Below are 15,838 nucleotides of genomic sequence, written 5' to 3' on the forward strand. Positions count from 1 at the left end.
TGGCATGTGTACAGCCTTGGCCACATATATATATATATATATATATATATATATATATATATATATATATATATATATATATATATATATATATATATATATATATATATATATATATATATATATATATATATATATATATATATATATATATATATATATATATATACATACACACACACATACATGTTGCTTATTTTTTGCACAAGGCACTTTATATTGTCTAACTGAAAGCACTTCACTAGTATTTGATTTTTGATTCTATACTGGGTGTAGTGATAACACTGTTAGGTGGTAGCTGCTTTCTACAATATATATGAAATATATACTGCATATATATTTTTTGTGTAAGTTTTTTAGTATTAGGAAGTAGTGCAGGGACATATGAATGAATGAATGAATGAAAAACTTATAAAGCGCGGCGCATGCGAACTGAATCGCTTCTGGGCGCTAGTTGTTCGTGTCTCATGACATCAAAAGAGCAGAGTTTTGATTCGTCTTCTGAAAGTCAGGTGGTTTTCCTCCAACCGAATGCTGGTTGGTAAAGTGTTCCATAGTCTAGGACCCTGAAAAGCAAACCTTCTTTCTCCTTTGGACTTGTATTTGGTTTTCCTGACGCATTCATGGCAGCACACACTGGGTTGTGACTCCGCCCCCACAACCTGACAGGATTGGTTAGCTATAAATTTGAAGGGGAGACGCCCCGCACCATTCTCTTTTTTTATCCTCACCTGACAGATTGGACGAACAAGCAAGAAGCATGCCTCTTACCGCAGATCGCCCCAGCAGGTTCAGCCTCTCCTGTTTGGAAGTCCCTCCTGTACAGTCTCTAAATGAGCTTTATGGTGGGAACCCCCGTTCTGGTGGTCTCAGGGGCTCTGGAATTATACTGGCATCTGTAGCAAGCTTTAAAGAAGCTTCAAATCTCGCAGTGGTCCCCACTTTCGCTCTGTCTTTCCTTCCAGTGCAGTGTGTGCTTCCACAGAGGTATTTGTATCATTACATTTGCCACCTAAGGTTAGTCCGTTTTGTACCTTTGCCTGCCTGTTGTTTTTTTCTCAGCTCTGCTGAGCCCTGTGGTTCCTCTGACACCCCATACTCTCGGGGTCACCGCCGCGTACCCCTCAGCGCTCTGCGCATGCACGCAGCTCAGTGATGATGCCGCCGGTCTCCTCTGCCCTCTTCCAAATGGCGGCGCCGTTTAAAAAAAAAAAAAAAAAGGAAACAGTCCTATCGCTCTGTAGTTCTGGCTGCAGTCCTGCTGCTCTGCTCTACTCAGAGTGAAGATTGCACCAGGTGTGTGCAGGCTCGTCCCAGTTCAGCCTGGGCCAATTGATTACAAAAAAAAAAAAAAAAAAAAAAAAGAAAAAGAAATAGGAACAAATAGGATAGAAGATATAATACATTTATATATTAATTTATAACATATTGTAGGAGAAAGTATATCCATAATTAAACAATTAATATAATCCAAAAAATAAAAAATAAAATAAGGATAGATATATGTATATAAAATTATTATATTTAATAAATAGAAATGTTGGGGGGGGACATATTGTAATGTTTTCCCTTCTCTCTTTTTTCCCACCTTTCCGGGCTGTCTCCCTGCTATCCTCATGGGGGCCACTGCCCTCGCAGACCACCATCAGCTGACCAGGTATAGAGGCCGTCCAGAAGGTGGTAAGTAGAGAAGAGACAAAAAAGAGAGCTTGGCCACTGACGCTACAGTTTTGGTAGCCCTATCGGGTCAAAAGACGCAAGTTTGCGGCACAGAGGGAGATTCTAGCCATGCTTCCGGCAGAAGGCGCAAGAAGTCACTCAAGGTTACCCTCTTGCTTTCTTCAATCAAGGCATAGCCGCTCGCGTCACAGCCACTCCTGTCATAGTCGGTTCCACCGCAGACGATTACCTTCATCCCAGATGGAGCTATCTTACCCGCACCACAGCAAATGTTTGCAAAATATGCGGGGCGCCAGCCTTGCCAGGGGAATTGGCCTGCCGCTCGTGCTTCATTGAAGTAACCAAGGATTCGGAGGCCAGAGTATATACTGAGCTCCTAGGAGAATCGCACAGGGATCAATTGTGGGCGATCCTTCCCCAAGCACATCGCCCAGCACCCGGCCGTTACGCCAGGCTGCAAAAACCCTCTCTAAGAATGAGGAGTGTGAGCAGGCGTCGGACTGTCTCTTCTTTAGTTGAACCATTTGCCCATTCAGTCGAGGAAGCGATCGGCTGGGAAGAGGTTATGGCAGAACCTCTGAAGGTTCAGAAATATTTCCTGGTGCTGAAAAGGGGGTCCTGAATCATTTCCCTTCATCAAAGAGCTGGAAAACCTCATAAAGGATGAGTGGGGGAGATCGCATAAGCGGCCCAGTATGAGCAACAAGTTTGCAGATTGTACCCCTTGTGGGAGTCTAGGATCAATTCTTTGATCAATGCAACTACGGTCGATTCATCTTTAATGCGACTCGCTAGAGACGTTTCTCTACCGATTGAAGATGCAGTTACCATCCGGGACGTTCTTGATCGTGAAATCAATATAGAACTGAAGGAAGCCTGCTCCACGACAGGAGACGCTAGTAGGCCGGCTATCACCACGGCGGCAGTAGCTAAAACTATCGCTGCATGGGCGGCTAACGTTGAGAATTCCATTCTAGAAGGAGCCGACCAGGGGAAGATATTCTCCTCCCTGCAGGGAAATTAAGTTGGCTTACGGCTCCTGAGGGGGCGACTTCATGACTGGGAAGAGCCTTATGGCTGAGACCCTGGATAGCGGAGACAGCATCAAAATCTACTGGTGCAAAACTCCATATGGCGGCTCAAGTGTATTTGGCACAAAGATGGACTTGGCCATCTCCAAGGTTACCGGGGGAAAATCCGGGCTGATTCCCTCCGATAGGAGACCAGAGCCCCAGAAGGGCCCCGCTTACAGACGCGATCTTCCTGTCAAGTACAGGGATGCTAGATCCTACCGTCCCGGCAGGAAATTTAGGAGGGACTGGAAGACTCGACCCTCCTTCATGTATTTACAGTAAGCCAAGGCTATCACAGCCGGGGAACAGCAGAAGTCCTTTTTGAGGGTCCGTCTGCCCACCCAGCTCAGGTGGGCACCAGACTCAAGAGATTCGCTCGGATATGGGCAACTCGTATAACAGATTCATGGACACTATCCTCTATCAAGACCGGTCACAATTGGAAATTCATGGGCACATTGCCAGGGAACACATTCCAGCCTACCAAGTACCTCCGCACCAGAAAGGGAGGGGGTTTTATTCCCCTTTATTTCTGGTACAAAAAAAAAAAAAAACAGGGGATCTACGTCCAGTCCTGGACCTAAAGAGGTTCAACAGACGATCAAAATAGAGGCCCTCAGATTGGAAAAGCCTTCAGTCCATTTTGTTGACAGTGGACGTGGGAGACTGGATGCTATCTCCTAGATTTTTCGGACGTTTACCTTCACGTCCCGATCATCCCGCCTTCCAGAGATCCCTTCGGTTCTCAATCTATCAATCTCATTTCCAATTTTGGTGCCCCCCATTCGGCATCGCCTCAGCACCCAGAGCATTCAGCAAGTCAGGGTGTTCCTAGGGGCAGAATAATATACCAGGTTGTACCGGGTGCAACTCCCTCGAGAGGCTGAAGCCCTTACTCCAGAAGGTACAGAATCTGCTATCATCCAGACGTCTACTGTCAGAGCCTGCCTCAGTACCCGGGGGTCCATGTCAGCATCCATATCTTTGATACAGTGACCCCTGTGACACATGCAAGTCTTACAGAACTCCTTTCTCAGGCAGTGGAATGGAACATCAATACTCCAAACCATTCACATCCCGAACTGGGTAAAGCAATTAGTATGGTGGTGGACACACCCGTCCAACCTCAGGGAGTCCATTCCAATAGTTCCCCCAAGTCCAGAAGTAGTAACATCGGACGCCAGCCAGGGGGGATGGGGTCCACACCATCTAGACCAAGTAGCCCAAGGACAGTGGCACTTTCGGGCTCAGGGCATAGTGTCAAATATTTTAGCGCTCAGAGCAGCCTTTCAGGCTCTCCTGGCCGTTGCGCCTCTTCTAGAGGGGAAGAGTGTCCTGATCAGGATGGACAACAAGTAGCGGTGTCATGTATCCAGATACAGGGGGGCATCAGGAGTCGCACGCTTCAAGAGGAAGTTTGCCCATATTGGAAAGGGCACAAGTGCACCTGTTAGATCTATGGGCAGTGTACGTCCCGGCAACACAGAATTCGTTGGCCAACTACCTAAGCCGAGATACACTTTCAAACAACGAATGGTCCCTGAACCAACAGGTATTCTCCATTCTTACGAAAACTTGTGGAATACCAGAAGTCGACCTAGCGGCCACGCCAAAGAACTCCAAGTGTCAGAGGTTCCTGTCCAGAGCCCACTTTCCATCAGCCGAAGGGACAAACTGCCTAGCTCTTCCATGGAGCTTCGAGCTGGGGTACATTTTTCTTCCAACTTCTCGGATTACAAGATTCCTGTCCCGACTTCGGAGGTCCTCAGCCACGGTTATTGTACTAATACCGTTCCGACCGAGGAGGCCATGGTTTACGACCCTGCTACAACTAGGTACGCGGCCTCCAATACATCTTCCAGTAACCTGGGATCTCATACATCAGAGGCAATTCTTCCATCCAGTCCAGAGAAGCTGCATTTGCCAGCTTGGAAGTTGAGAGGGCTAGGTATGGGGAACTAGGATACTCTCAGGAGGTAATATCAACCTTATTACAAGCTCTAAGGAGCTCCACTGATGTCACCTATACTAGGATCTGGGAGAGGTTTGTGTCGTCGCAGCAAAGAGATTGGAATCCCATCTCAAATTCTTGAATTTCTTCAGTCAGGGCTTAACAAGGGCCCGAGCCCGGGTACCCTGAAGGTGCAAGTATCCGCCCTTTCAGCCATGACGGGTACTAGATGGGCTCTTCATCATCCGGTCACTCTGTTCCTCAGGGCCTGCGTAAGATCAGACCACCTAGGAGGCCAGCCTTTCCAACAGGGCATCTCTGTGTAGTACTCGAGGCCCTGTCCAATCCACCCTTTTCTCCATTCAACTTAGTCTCACCGTGGAACCTAGCTCTGAAGATGGCTTCCCGTATTGTGATCACCTCAGCTAAGAGGACGTCGGAGATACAAGCACTTATGGCTACGGAACCCCTATTTAGTGTTCTCCCCTGACAGAGTGGTTCTGAAGCCCTCAGACCATTTTTATCCAAGGGTAACTTCCTCCTTTCATTATAACCAGGACATCGTCCTTCCATCTTTTACTAATGAGAGGGGCGAGTCCCATGCCTAGGATGTCAAACCTACCATCTCCAGTTACTTCACAGCTACATCTCAGGAAGACGGATTCTGTCTTAATTATCCCACACGGGAGCAGACGAGGTCAGCCAGCTACCTCCCGTACCATTACCTCTTGGTTGTTAGTGCTATCGCGGAGACCTATTCCATCCAGCAACTTACGACTCCTAAAGAGCATTAGGGCTCATTCGACAGGGGCAGTGGCCACTTCTTGGGCAGCATATTGCGAGATTTCACCGGAAACCATAGGCAGAGCAGCAACTTGGTCTTCCCAACACATCTTAATTTCTCACTACAGAGTGGATTCTGCTCTCCTGGCTACCGTCGACTTTGGCAGATCTGTTCTTAGAGCCAATTCCTCAGCACTATAGAGAATAAATATTACTGTTTTCTTGCACCCTCCCGACTGGCGAGTTATTTCCCAGTGTGTGCTGCCATGAATGCGTCAGGAAAACGGAAAATTGTATACTCACCTTTCCGTAATTTTCCTTTCCTGACGCATCTTCATGGCAGCACACAGATGCCCGCCCTATTGTTTTATGATGATATATACAGAGAATGGTGCGGGGCGTCTCCCCTTCAAATTTATAGCTAACCAATCCTGTCAGGTTGTGGGGGCGGAGTCACAACCCAGTGTGTGCTGCCATGAAGATGCGTCAGGAAAGGAAAATTACGGAAAGGTGAGTATACAATTTTCCGTTTTTGGTACCCTGACCAGATTTTGGTCGGTGGATCGCAGAACGCGATTCGAATTGTGAGGTTCTATCTTGTCGCAAAGATATTGCGGAGCCTTCCCATGGATGCACTTATGTGTCAGGCAGAGTGCTTTAAATGCAATTCTGTCTTTTACTGGCAGCCAGTGAAGGGTTCTCAACGAAGGTGAGATTGATTCCCATTTTTTTTTCCCAGTCACCAGTCTGGCGGCCGTATTCTGAACGACTTGCAGACGGGAGATTTGGTACTTTGGGAGTCCGAGGTACAGGGCGTTAGCATAGTCCAGTCTGGAATTCACGATTGTTCCCACCACGACTGCTACGTCTTCTTTGGGGATAAATGGAATAAGTCTGCGTAGTAGGCGCAACAGATGGTGCGCTCCGCTGACTACTGACCCTATTTGTGCGTCCATTGTCATGAAGGTGTCGAAGATGACCCCGAGACTTTTGACTTTGGAGCTAGGGGTGATGATTTGGCCCAGAATGGGCGGGGGTGTCCAGGTTGTTGCCAGTTGACTCTTTCGGCTGGCGTGAAACATAAGGAGTTCTGTTTTTGAACTGTTGAGTTTAAGATAACTCTTAGTCATCCAGTTTTCTATCAAAGAGAGACATTTCTCTAAACTGAGATGATGATCCTTTTTGTTGCAGATGCGAAAATACAGTTGCGTATCGTCTGCATAAGAGTGATAGAGTAGTTCTTGGCTACTGATAATATCAAAGAGAGGGCGAAGATAGATGTTGAAAAGCACCGGTGACAGGGGGGATCCTTGGGGGACTCCACATGACACCGTGCGCTTTTCCGACGTGAAACAACCCAATTTAACTGTTTGTGATCGGTTTTCAAGAAAGGAAGAAAACCATGGTAAATCACCTTCTGCGACTTCTGCTACCTTGGCTAGTCGCATCAGTAACAGTTTGTGGTCTACCGTGTCAAAGGCTGCGCTTAGGTCCAGCAGAACCAGGAGACAAGATTCTCCTTCGTCTGCGGCCTTGACATACATTTATTTTCTATTGTTTATTAGAAAACTTCCCCTTTGTAATATATACTTTGTTACCCATAAGATCCTTACCGTTACAACAGCATTAGCAGAGACCTACGAATGTGCTATCTATGTTGTATAAATTATTTCTCTATTACCTATATCCCAGGCCCCACACTTCTTTCTTTTACATTACGTCACCCTGCACACGACACAATCTCCCACCAGGCTAAGCGGTGGACCTGGTACTAAACAAATAACACAGTGGTTTATCTGAGTGCTTGGAGACACATGACAATGTGAGTCTTTATGGTTTAATGAGCTTTCATTTATTAAAAAAAGATTTTGTGCTATGGCACACTTTATTATTTTCTCCCGTGGCCTGCATGAGTGAATGAGTCTAAGAGGTGGAGTTGAGGAATCTCTTAATATGTGAAGGTGTCCAATCCTGAGAAATCTTAGTCGGTGGTGGGTTACCCAGGTGGATATAGAGGGAAGGAGTGTTGGAAAACCCTTGAAAACTGTATTTTGAGTGCAAGTTGACCTAGGATTAAGTGGGTCAGTTGACCTGGTGATTGAGTTTAGGTGAAGGTACTAACGTGGTGATGGTGTTTTAAGGCTGGGTTCACTCTATTGTGAATTGGATGCAGGTTTCTCTTCATCCAATTTGCATAGCAGGAGACATCTCCACAGCGGTTCCGGTGTGACCTGCACAAAAGGCCAGTGTGTCTTTGGTCTGTTTCAGGTCCGAATTCAGTGAATGGAGACGCACCGGACTCCTGCTGTGAGCCGCTGCATGTTCTAGTGTGAACCCAGCCTAAAGGAAGTTAAGACACAGAAATAGCACAGAAATTTTAATGTGCACTGTTAAACTGAAACTGGACATTTGTGACTTCAGCACGGAGCACTTTAATGGGACGTTTTTGTTAATGCATGGATTCTATGGATTGCACTTTTATATATATATATATAGATATAGGAACTTGATCTAGGAATTGCACTTTATTTGTGTATATAGGTATATGAATTGTTTGGTATAAATGCAAATACAAAATGATGGAGCACCTTAAATATTAATAGGTATATACTGTAGTTACACAAGGTCTGTATATAGAGTATATATTTGGTGAGACTGGTCAATAATAGCAATTTACTACAGCAGCTGAGGTGTAGGTTAGGGGCAGTACATGTGATAACTATATATAAAATGTGATTTGGTCTCATGCTCTTAGGTCTGACCATTCTTAAATGCCTAACTCTCAGCTATTTATGGAGCATACAATATCTTTATAGCATGTCGCACAATGATGTGCTTGATTCAAACAAAAGCAACCACCAGCACTGAATTGGTGTTTTAGCTGTTCTAGGTAACAGCTGTTCTGACAGGTTCCATCTAAAGCATATCCTAACTGCATGTAATTGATATATGGATCATGATATCTCTACTTCAAATACTGGAGAGGACAAACGCAAAGCACGCTGCATGTTAATATTTTCATTTTCATGTGAAAATGAGAGGCTGCCCTGAAAAGATTAATGGAAATAGACACAGTTTTGTTTTAGTGCTTTTCAGCATAGTGTCCTTTTCTCACCTTCTCAATCAAAAAGAGTGATATGGCAGAGGTGCATTACTGTTTATGTTACTTCTTTACAATGACCTTCATTCACAGCTATTTTCCAAGAGAATGTTTCTAGAATAAATAAAATGATTCACAAGAAACCTGATTCATAGTTGTCCAAATGACACCAGTTACCTTGTGCTTTTTATGGAAGAAATCACTGACTTATGTTCTTTTACGCATATCTCATTGTGTCATTATCCGGTTAAATACAAAGTGTGAATACATATGAATTAAAAAGACAGATGGAAAAAGAGATCAGATGAAGACACCACATCTTAATGTTCGCATTAAGAAAAAAGGGGAGGAGAGGTAACACATTTCTGGATTTTTAAGGTTTTCAATATGTAAAATAAATTACAAATTGATAAAATGTATTTATATTTTATTACAACAATTAAAAAACATGAGAAATGTTTCATCCTTATCAGAGATAGTTTGTTCTGTTCACAAGTATATACACACACACACCACCACTCTCGACATGTTTCACTTTACAAACCTTCTTCAGGAGCTTTCAGGTGTGCTGCAATAAATGCTATGGATAACAAAAGGACAAGAATGAATGCTCACGTCGTTGGTTAGCTAGCAACAAAGTCCATCAAATAAACAATCAAAAAACATTAACATATAATAAGTATGCAGATAATTCAAAACAGATAAAGCAATATATAGAACAAACATCAAAAAGTGTAAATGTGGGAGAGGATGAACCTACCCAAGCTGCTTGAACCCGGACCAAACTTAAATTTAGATAGAAAAGTACATGTCCCAAATATATACATAGGGGGCACCCTATCCGGCTTAACCTCTAGTGATCACAGGAGGAAGATGAATTAAGAATAGAATTCCTAAAAATAAAAAGGAAAAAAAAAAGTATTGAGTGTGTAAAATTGATTGATTGTGTTCACCTGCTAAAACAGCAGGTAACGTCTTGCAGACAAACCCAGAGTGAATAAATGTCCGGCTGAAGTATATAAATACATTCAGCGAGACCGGTTTAATCAGGATTGAGTTGTTGTAAGTATATTCCAAGGAATAAAGTCTGAAAAAAATAATGAAAATACTTGAGGCAAAGAACCTCATGAATATCTAAGCTCCAAAGCAGTATTTTGGCTATCACATCAATAGGCATGGGGAATGCAATGGAGATAGTTGACGACAAGGCTTACCTATGATTGAAGGACAGGTTGTGTATACAAGGGAGAGATGTTCACTCTTTCTCTCACCAAACCCCTCTGACATATTATAGCAGCAAAAAGCCACATTCATAGATTCCTCCCGTCCCTGTGGCATCTGACCTCACCACCAGGATGCAAAAGTAGCATAAGGATGCCTGTGCGCATGTGCCAAGCTTCCAAATGGCGCATGTAATACGATGCTGCGAAGTGCCACAGCATTGAGCGCCATTTTTTCCCATAGATACAAATTGACTACGGACCAAGCCAAAACCAGCAGTCAGATTGTGACTGCAATGCATTGGTAGACTTGATGGTAAAAAACACATGAAGTTTGGCTCAGGCATTGGGGAATAAAACCTATAGGGCTTGAATCAGTCAGATGATTGATTGAGCAGCTAACGAGATGAGTGCCCGGGCGTCCATGTGACCACCTGAGATCAAACTAAAACAGAAACGGGGGCCATAAAGTACATACTGGGCAATTTCTAAAAGAAAAAAATAGTAATTGGGTGAAAGGAACAATATTAAATTGGTATTAAAGCTGTATATTTCCTAAAACTCCATCCCCTATGATTTGGGGGTGGCGGTTGGAGAGGGCTTCATCTCTGAAAGCGATTATGTGCCTAAACTATACAACAAGTTCATCTTGGATTTTCTCAGGTTTATTTTGACCAACAATTTTTTGTGTTTGGACACTCCCACTACCTCCAGGTAGAGGGGGTGGCTATGGGGACCAAATGTGCCCCCTCCTATGCCAACCTGTATCTGGGGGGTGGGTGTGGGAACTCTTTTATAGAGATGATATGCAGCAATTCTTTGAGCAAATACAAATTTGGAGGTGCTTCATTAATGACATTTTCTTCGTTTGGACGGGAACCAAAAGGGATCTTCTTATCTTCCGTGACAGTTTAAAGCAGAATACGTTTAACTTAAAATTCACCCTTGAATTCAATCACCAAAAATGTACTTTCTTGGACATTCAAATAATGGTCAATCACGATGGAACCATTGGGTCCACCCTTTTCCGCAAACCATCTGTGGGAAATTCTCTGCTACCTTGCCAGCAGCTCCCATCCAATTTCCCTGATAGCCAGTATACCCTACGGGCAATACCTGAGGCTGAAGAAAAATTGCAGCGAGAATACACAATTTGAAAAGGAAGCCAAAGCGCTACAGACATGCCTCAAACAACGAGGCTACAGTAACAAATGTCTGAAGAAGGCATACATCAAAGCAACAAATCAAAATAGAGTGTCTCTAATTCATGGTCAAAAAGGTGTAAAAGCCAGTACAGGGGTTAGGATGATTACATGTTTTTTTGGGTCAACATCAACGGGTACGCAACATCATGCAAAAATATTGGCACCTCCTTATGGGAGATGACAATGTTTCCAAACATCTCACATATCCTGAAATTACTTTTAAAAGATCTAAATCACGGAAGGACAATCTTGTGCATAGTCACTATAGCTCACAAACTGGAAGGGTAAGCCGGGCAAAAGGCACTAGTCCATGCCACAAATGCAGTTTTTGTAGGTACATTCACACAGTATTTAAAAAGCCGTGATGCGGACATCACATAAAGATGCCCGTGCACATGCGCCAAGCTTATAAATGTATTTACATTCATATAACTTATCTTAAATCTTAATTTTGCATTTTCCCTGTTCTTGTCACTTGGGACCTTGATTTATAATCATGGGATTTAATTCCCTTTATTCTTTTCCCTTGTTATTTCCCCAGGATTTTGTTGTTGTTTCCTATCACACCTACATTCATTCTGCACATATTAAAAAAAATAAAAAAAAAGGAATATAAGATTATCCCTCCCTCCTTCCTTCCTTAGTATGATGTTTTATTTATTTTATATTTTATATTTTATTAGTCCCCTTGATGAGAACCGAAATTCTTCCCATTGTTGCCATACTTTAGGCATTTAGGGGCAGATTCACGTACCTCCGCACATCTTTCCGCCGGGCGCAGCGTATCTAAGATACACTACGCTGCCATAACTTAGTTTTTTTTTTCAAATCCTCAAAGAATTTCCCCCGTAAGTTACGGCAGCGTAGTGTATCTTTGGCGGCGTAAGGGCGCGGAATTCAAATGATGTAATGTATCTTGTTTTGTAGATACAAAACAAAGGTACAACGCGGAACTTTAAAATTACGCAGCGTATCACTAGATACGTCGGCGTAATTCTTTTGTGGATCTGCCCCTGTGTTCTTAGTGAACTCCTCTTCTCTAATCTATCAAGCTATCCGGAACAGCGGTGAGACCCGCAGAGCCATGTGGAAGGCCAGTACTGCATTTTACTTTGACGTGCATCTTCCATCATTCTGTAAGTGTTTTTAATCTTATCCTATTAAAGTCATCATTTTAATACTACACTTAGGTCGGCGCCTGCCCCTACCTGTTTTTTTCTTACATGAAAAAAAATAAGTATTTTTTGTTTTTTTATTTTGTTTCTCTTCGTTACTTTTATTGTCTGACTATAGATAAATATTCTACACTGCCACCATACATCTCACTGCAACTAAGACACACTATACAACTTTTGTTGTCAGATTTTCTTTAGATTTACCAAAACCATGTAGTGCAAGGGCCTGCCTGATTGCATACCAATTGAAACTCTTAAGGTTTGACCTCATATTTTATGGTTTTGGTAAATCTGAAGGAAAAAATCTACAGAAAATTGTATAGCTTGTATCCAGGTTAAGTGTTGAAAGTGTAACCTATGAGTAAAATCATAGCAGAGTTTGCATATATGATGTAGTTTGTTACAAGGATTAACATAAAATATTTAGTTTTGAGTACTCACTGAAGCATAATTATATTACCTGTTGAGCTTGCCAGCAGATCTGTTATATTTTTTTTCACTCTCTTAGCAGGTTTACAATGTTGTTTGCTCTGCATTGAACCAGTCTTGTCCATTTGTGGACAGGGTAGTTGGAGCTTAAAATGTAGTAGGCAACTATCAGAGAAAGTGCAGCTGTACTACAGACAGACAATACATCACAAGTTCTACAATACCCAGAGGTAAAACAAATGTACTTACATCATTAAATAATGTTGATTCTCAAAAAAAAATGTCATTCTTTTGACTTGGTGATCATTTATACATTAGGTAGGTATACTGCATTTTATTATTGTCAGCCTATGCAGTCCTTTGCAGTTGTGAAAGCATTCACAGCAATTTCTCTTTTCAAAAGCATATCTCATATTTGTTTGTGACCCCCTTCCTGAGGCACAACTACCACAGCTGTACAATGCATGGTTTGGCAGCTATAATTACATTTATCACTTTTAGCTTCACCTATTAAGTAATTCTGGCACTATGCTACAAGCAATATTGCATAATACACAAATGAACAGGCAGCAGGATCTGGATACACATGTTTGTTCATTTATCCAAAGTGTCCTAAAATTCACCATTCTGGTTGATTAACATTTTTTTACACATTACTACTAAAAAGTAGATTATTAACTTATTTTATTTTTTGCTTTTTAGTCCACTGTTGAATGCATGATCTGACCTAAAGGCACATGAGACTATAATAATCTTTCTTTTTTTTTTTTCATTTTACGATGCTTGCAAGAGTAATCAAATAATCATTAACACATCTAGTTTGTCAAAGAAGCATCTTTGCACCTACACCTATCATTTGTTGAAGTGTCTGGACATATTGAACCATGCACAGCTGGCAATCCATCATCTCTAATCAGAAAATGAATATAAAATAAAGAAGTAAAGAGTATATTCATAATATGAGATGTTGTTTTCAGTAGGACATGGCAATCAGACTGAATTAATACATTATGCATCATATCAAGAAGACTGACAAAAAAAAAAAAAAAAACATAGTCTGAGGAATTAAGTGAAGTATTAACAACAACTGCCTCTAAAACTAACTGACTAGATTGAGCAGGCAATTGCACCAGATTCTTTAACATTACCGACACAGGTGTCAAATGCAGGTAGTTCTAATTACCCCACTTTAAGAACATGTCGCTATGGCAGATTTTCATAATAAGAAACTGGTGGCAATTAAGACCTGCTCTACAATGCCCATATTTGGGAAATATTGACGTTTTGAAAGGATGGGAGGGCCACACCAGCTTATACAGAATTGTTTTAATATTTTAAATTTGTAACAGCAAATGCATTTCGGGGGCTCAGCACTCCCCCTTAATCAGGGATAAAAACAAGATGATGCATGCTCATGGATTTGAAAAGTGCCTGCATCACCCTGTTTTTGAAAAAACTCTTCAAATTTTCAACAAACTCCTCTGGGGAATCCAGCAAGACACCACAGTCGCTGACCACAAACCACCCATTACATTAAAAGGCATCTGCATAAGGTTAAGGCGTCAGTATCAGTGGCGGCTGGTGCTCAAAATTTTTGGGGGGGCGCAAAGGAAAAAAAAAATTGCAGTCTCACTGTGCCCAAACGCAGCCACTGTTACATGCCATCAAACGCAGCCACTGTTACATGCCATCAAACGCAGCCACTGTGCCATCAATTTGCACCACTGTGCCATGCCATCAAATGCAGCCACTGTGCCATCAATTTGCACCACTGTGCCATGCCATCAAATGCAGCCACTGTGCCATCAATTCGCACCACTGTGCCATGCTATTAAACGCAGTCACTGTGCCATGCCATCAAATGCAGTCACTGTGCCATCAATTTGCACCACTGTGCCATGCAACGCAGCCACTGTGCCATCCATTGTCACCACTCTGCCATACATTGTCACCACTGTGCCATGCCATTAAACGCAGCCACTGTGCCATACATTGTCACCACTGTGCCATGCCATTAAACGCAGCCACTGTGCCATCCATTGTCGACACTGTGCCATACATTGTCACCACTGTGCCATGCCATTAAACACAGCCACTGTGCCATCCATTGTCACCACTGTCCCATGCCATTAAACGCAGCCACTGTGCCATACATTGTCACCACTGTGCCATGCCATTAAACGCAGCCACTGTGCCCTTTAATGGTCGCCGCTGTGCCAATTGTCCCCACTGTGCCCTGTAAATTGCTTTCTTTCCCCCCCCCCCCCCGCCCGGCACTTACCTTTACTGGTTTTAGGCATCCACGTCCCACGATGTCTTCTCCCGCCCTCGATGACTGACAGGCGTCTCAGCCAATCAGGTTACCGGTAGCCAGAACCGGCCAACCTGATTGGCTGAGACGCCTGTCATCTTATTCAAGGGGCGTACAGTCTGTGCACTCCGAGAATAAGCTTCCGGGACCTGAGGGCTGTATTGGGAAAGCCTATCAGAGCTGTTGGCTTTGATAGACATTTCCGTACAGCCAACCAGCTGGCGTTATTCAGATGGCCGGACATTGAGCGCCGACCATCTGAATAACAGCGGCAGCGGCGAAAATAACATAGATTCGTGCAATGCATGAATCTATGTTATTTGACTCAGTGGCGGTGAGAGCCAGAGGGGGCGGCGCTCCAGCGCCCTCTATGGACGAACCGCCACTGGTCAGTATTAATAATGGTAAAAACTGTAATTTAGTGTGCTTCACTCTGTTCTTTCTCTATTGCTCAGGTAATGTTTGCTTCTGTGTCAGTACCTGCTTCTGTTGATTTTCTACATCGTTTTTTGAGGCTGCTGTTTTGATAACTTCTTTGTACAGTAAGTAATCTAAAAGCCCATGTTTTTCTATGTAATTCAAGTAGAATTGGCACCTAAGATGTCCCTTTTCTTACATAGTTACATAGTAGGTGAGGTTGAAAAAAGTCTATCAAGTCCAACCTATGTATGTGTGTGATTATATGTAAGTTTTACCTTGTATATCCCTGTATGTTGTGGTCATTCAGGTGCTTATCTAATAGTTGTGATCATTCAGGTGCTTATCTAACTGAGACCACTGCCCGTGGAAGGGAGTTCTACATCCTTGCCAATCTTACAGTAAAGAACCCTCTATGTAGTTTAAGGTTAAACCTCTTTTCTTCTAATTTTAATGAGTGGCCATGTGTCTTGTCCCTTCCACAAAAAAAGTTG

This window comes from Rana temporaria, chromosome 9 (genome assembly GCF_905171775.1).
Source record: "Rana temporaria chromosome 9, aRanTem1.1, whole genome shotgun sequence".
Classification (NCBI taxonomy): domain Eukaryota; kingdom Metazoa; phylum Chordata; class Amphibia; order Anura; family Ranidae; genus Rana; species Rana temporaria.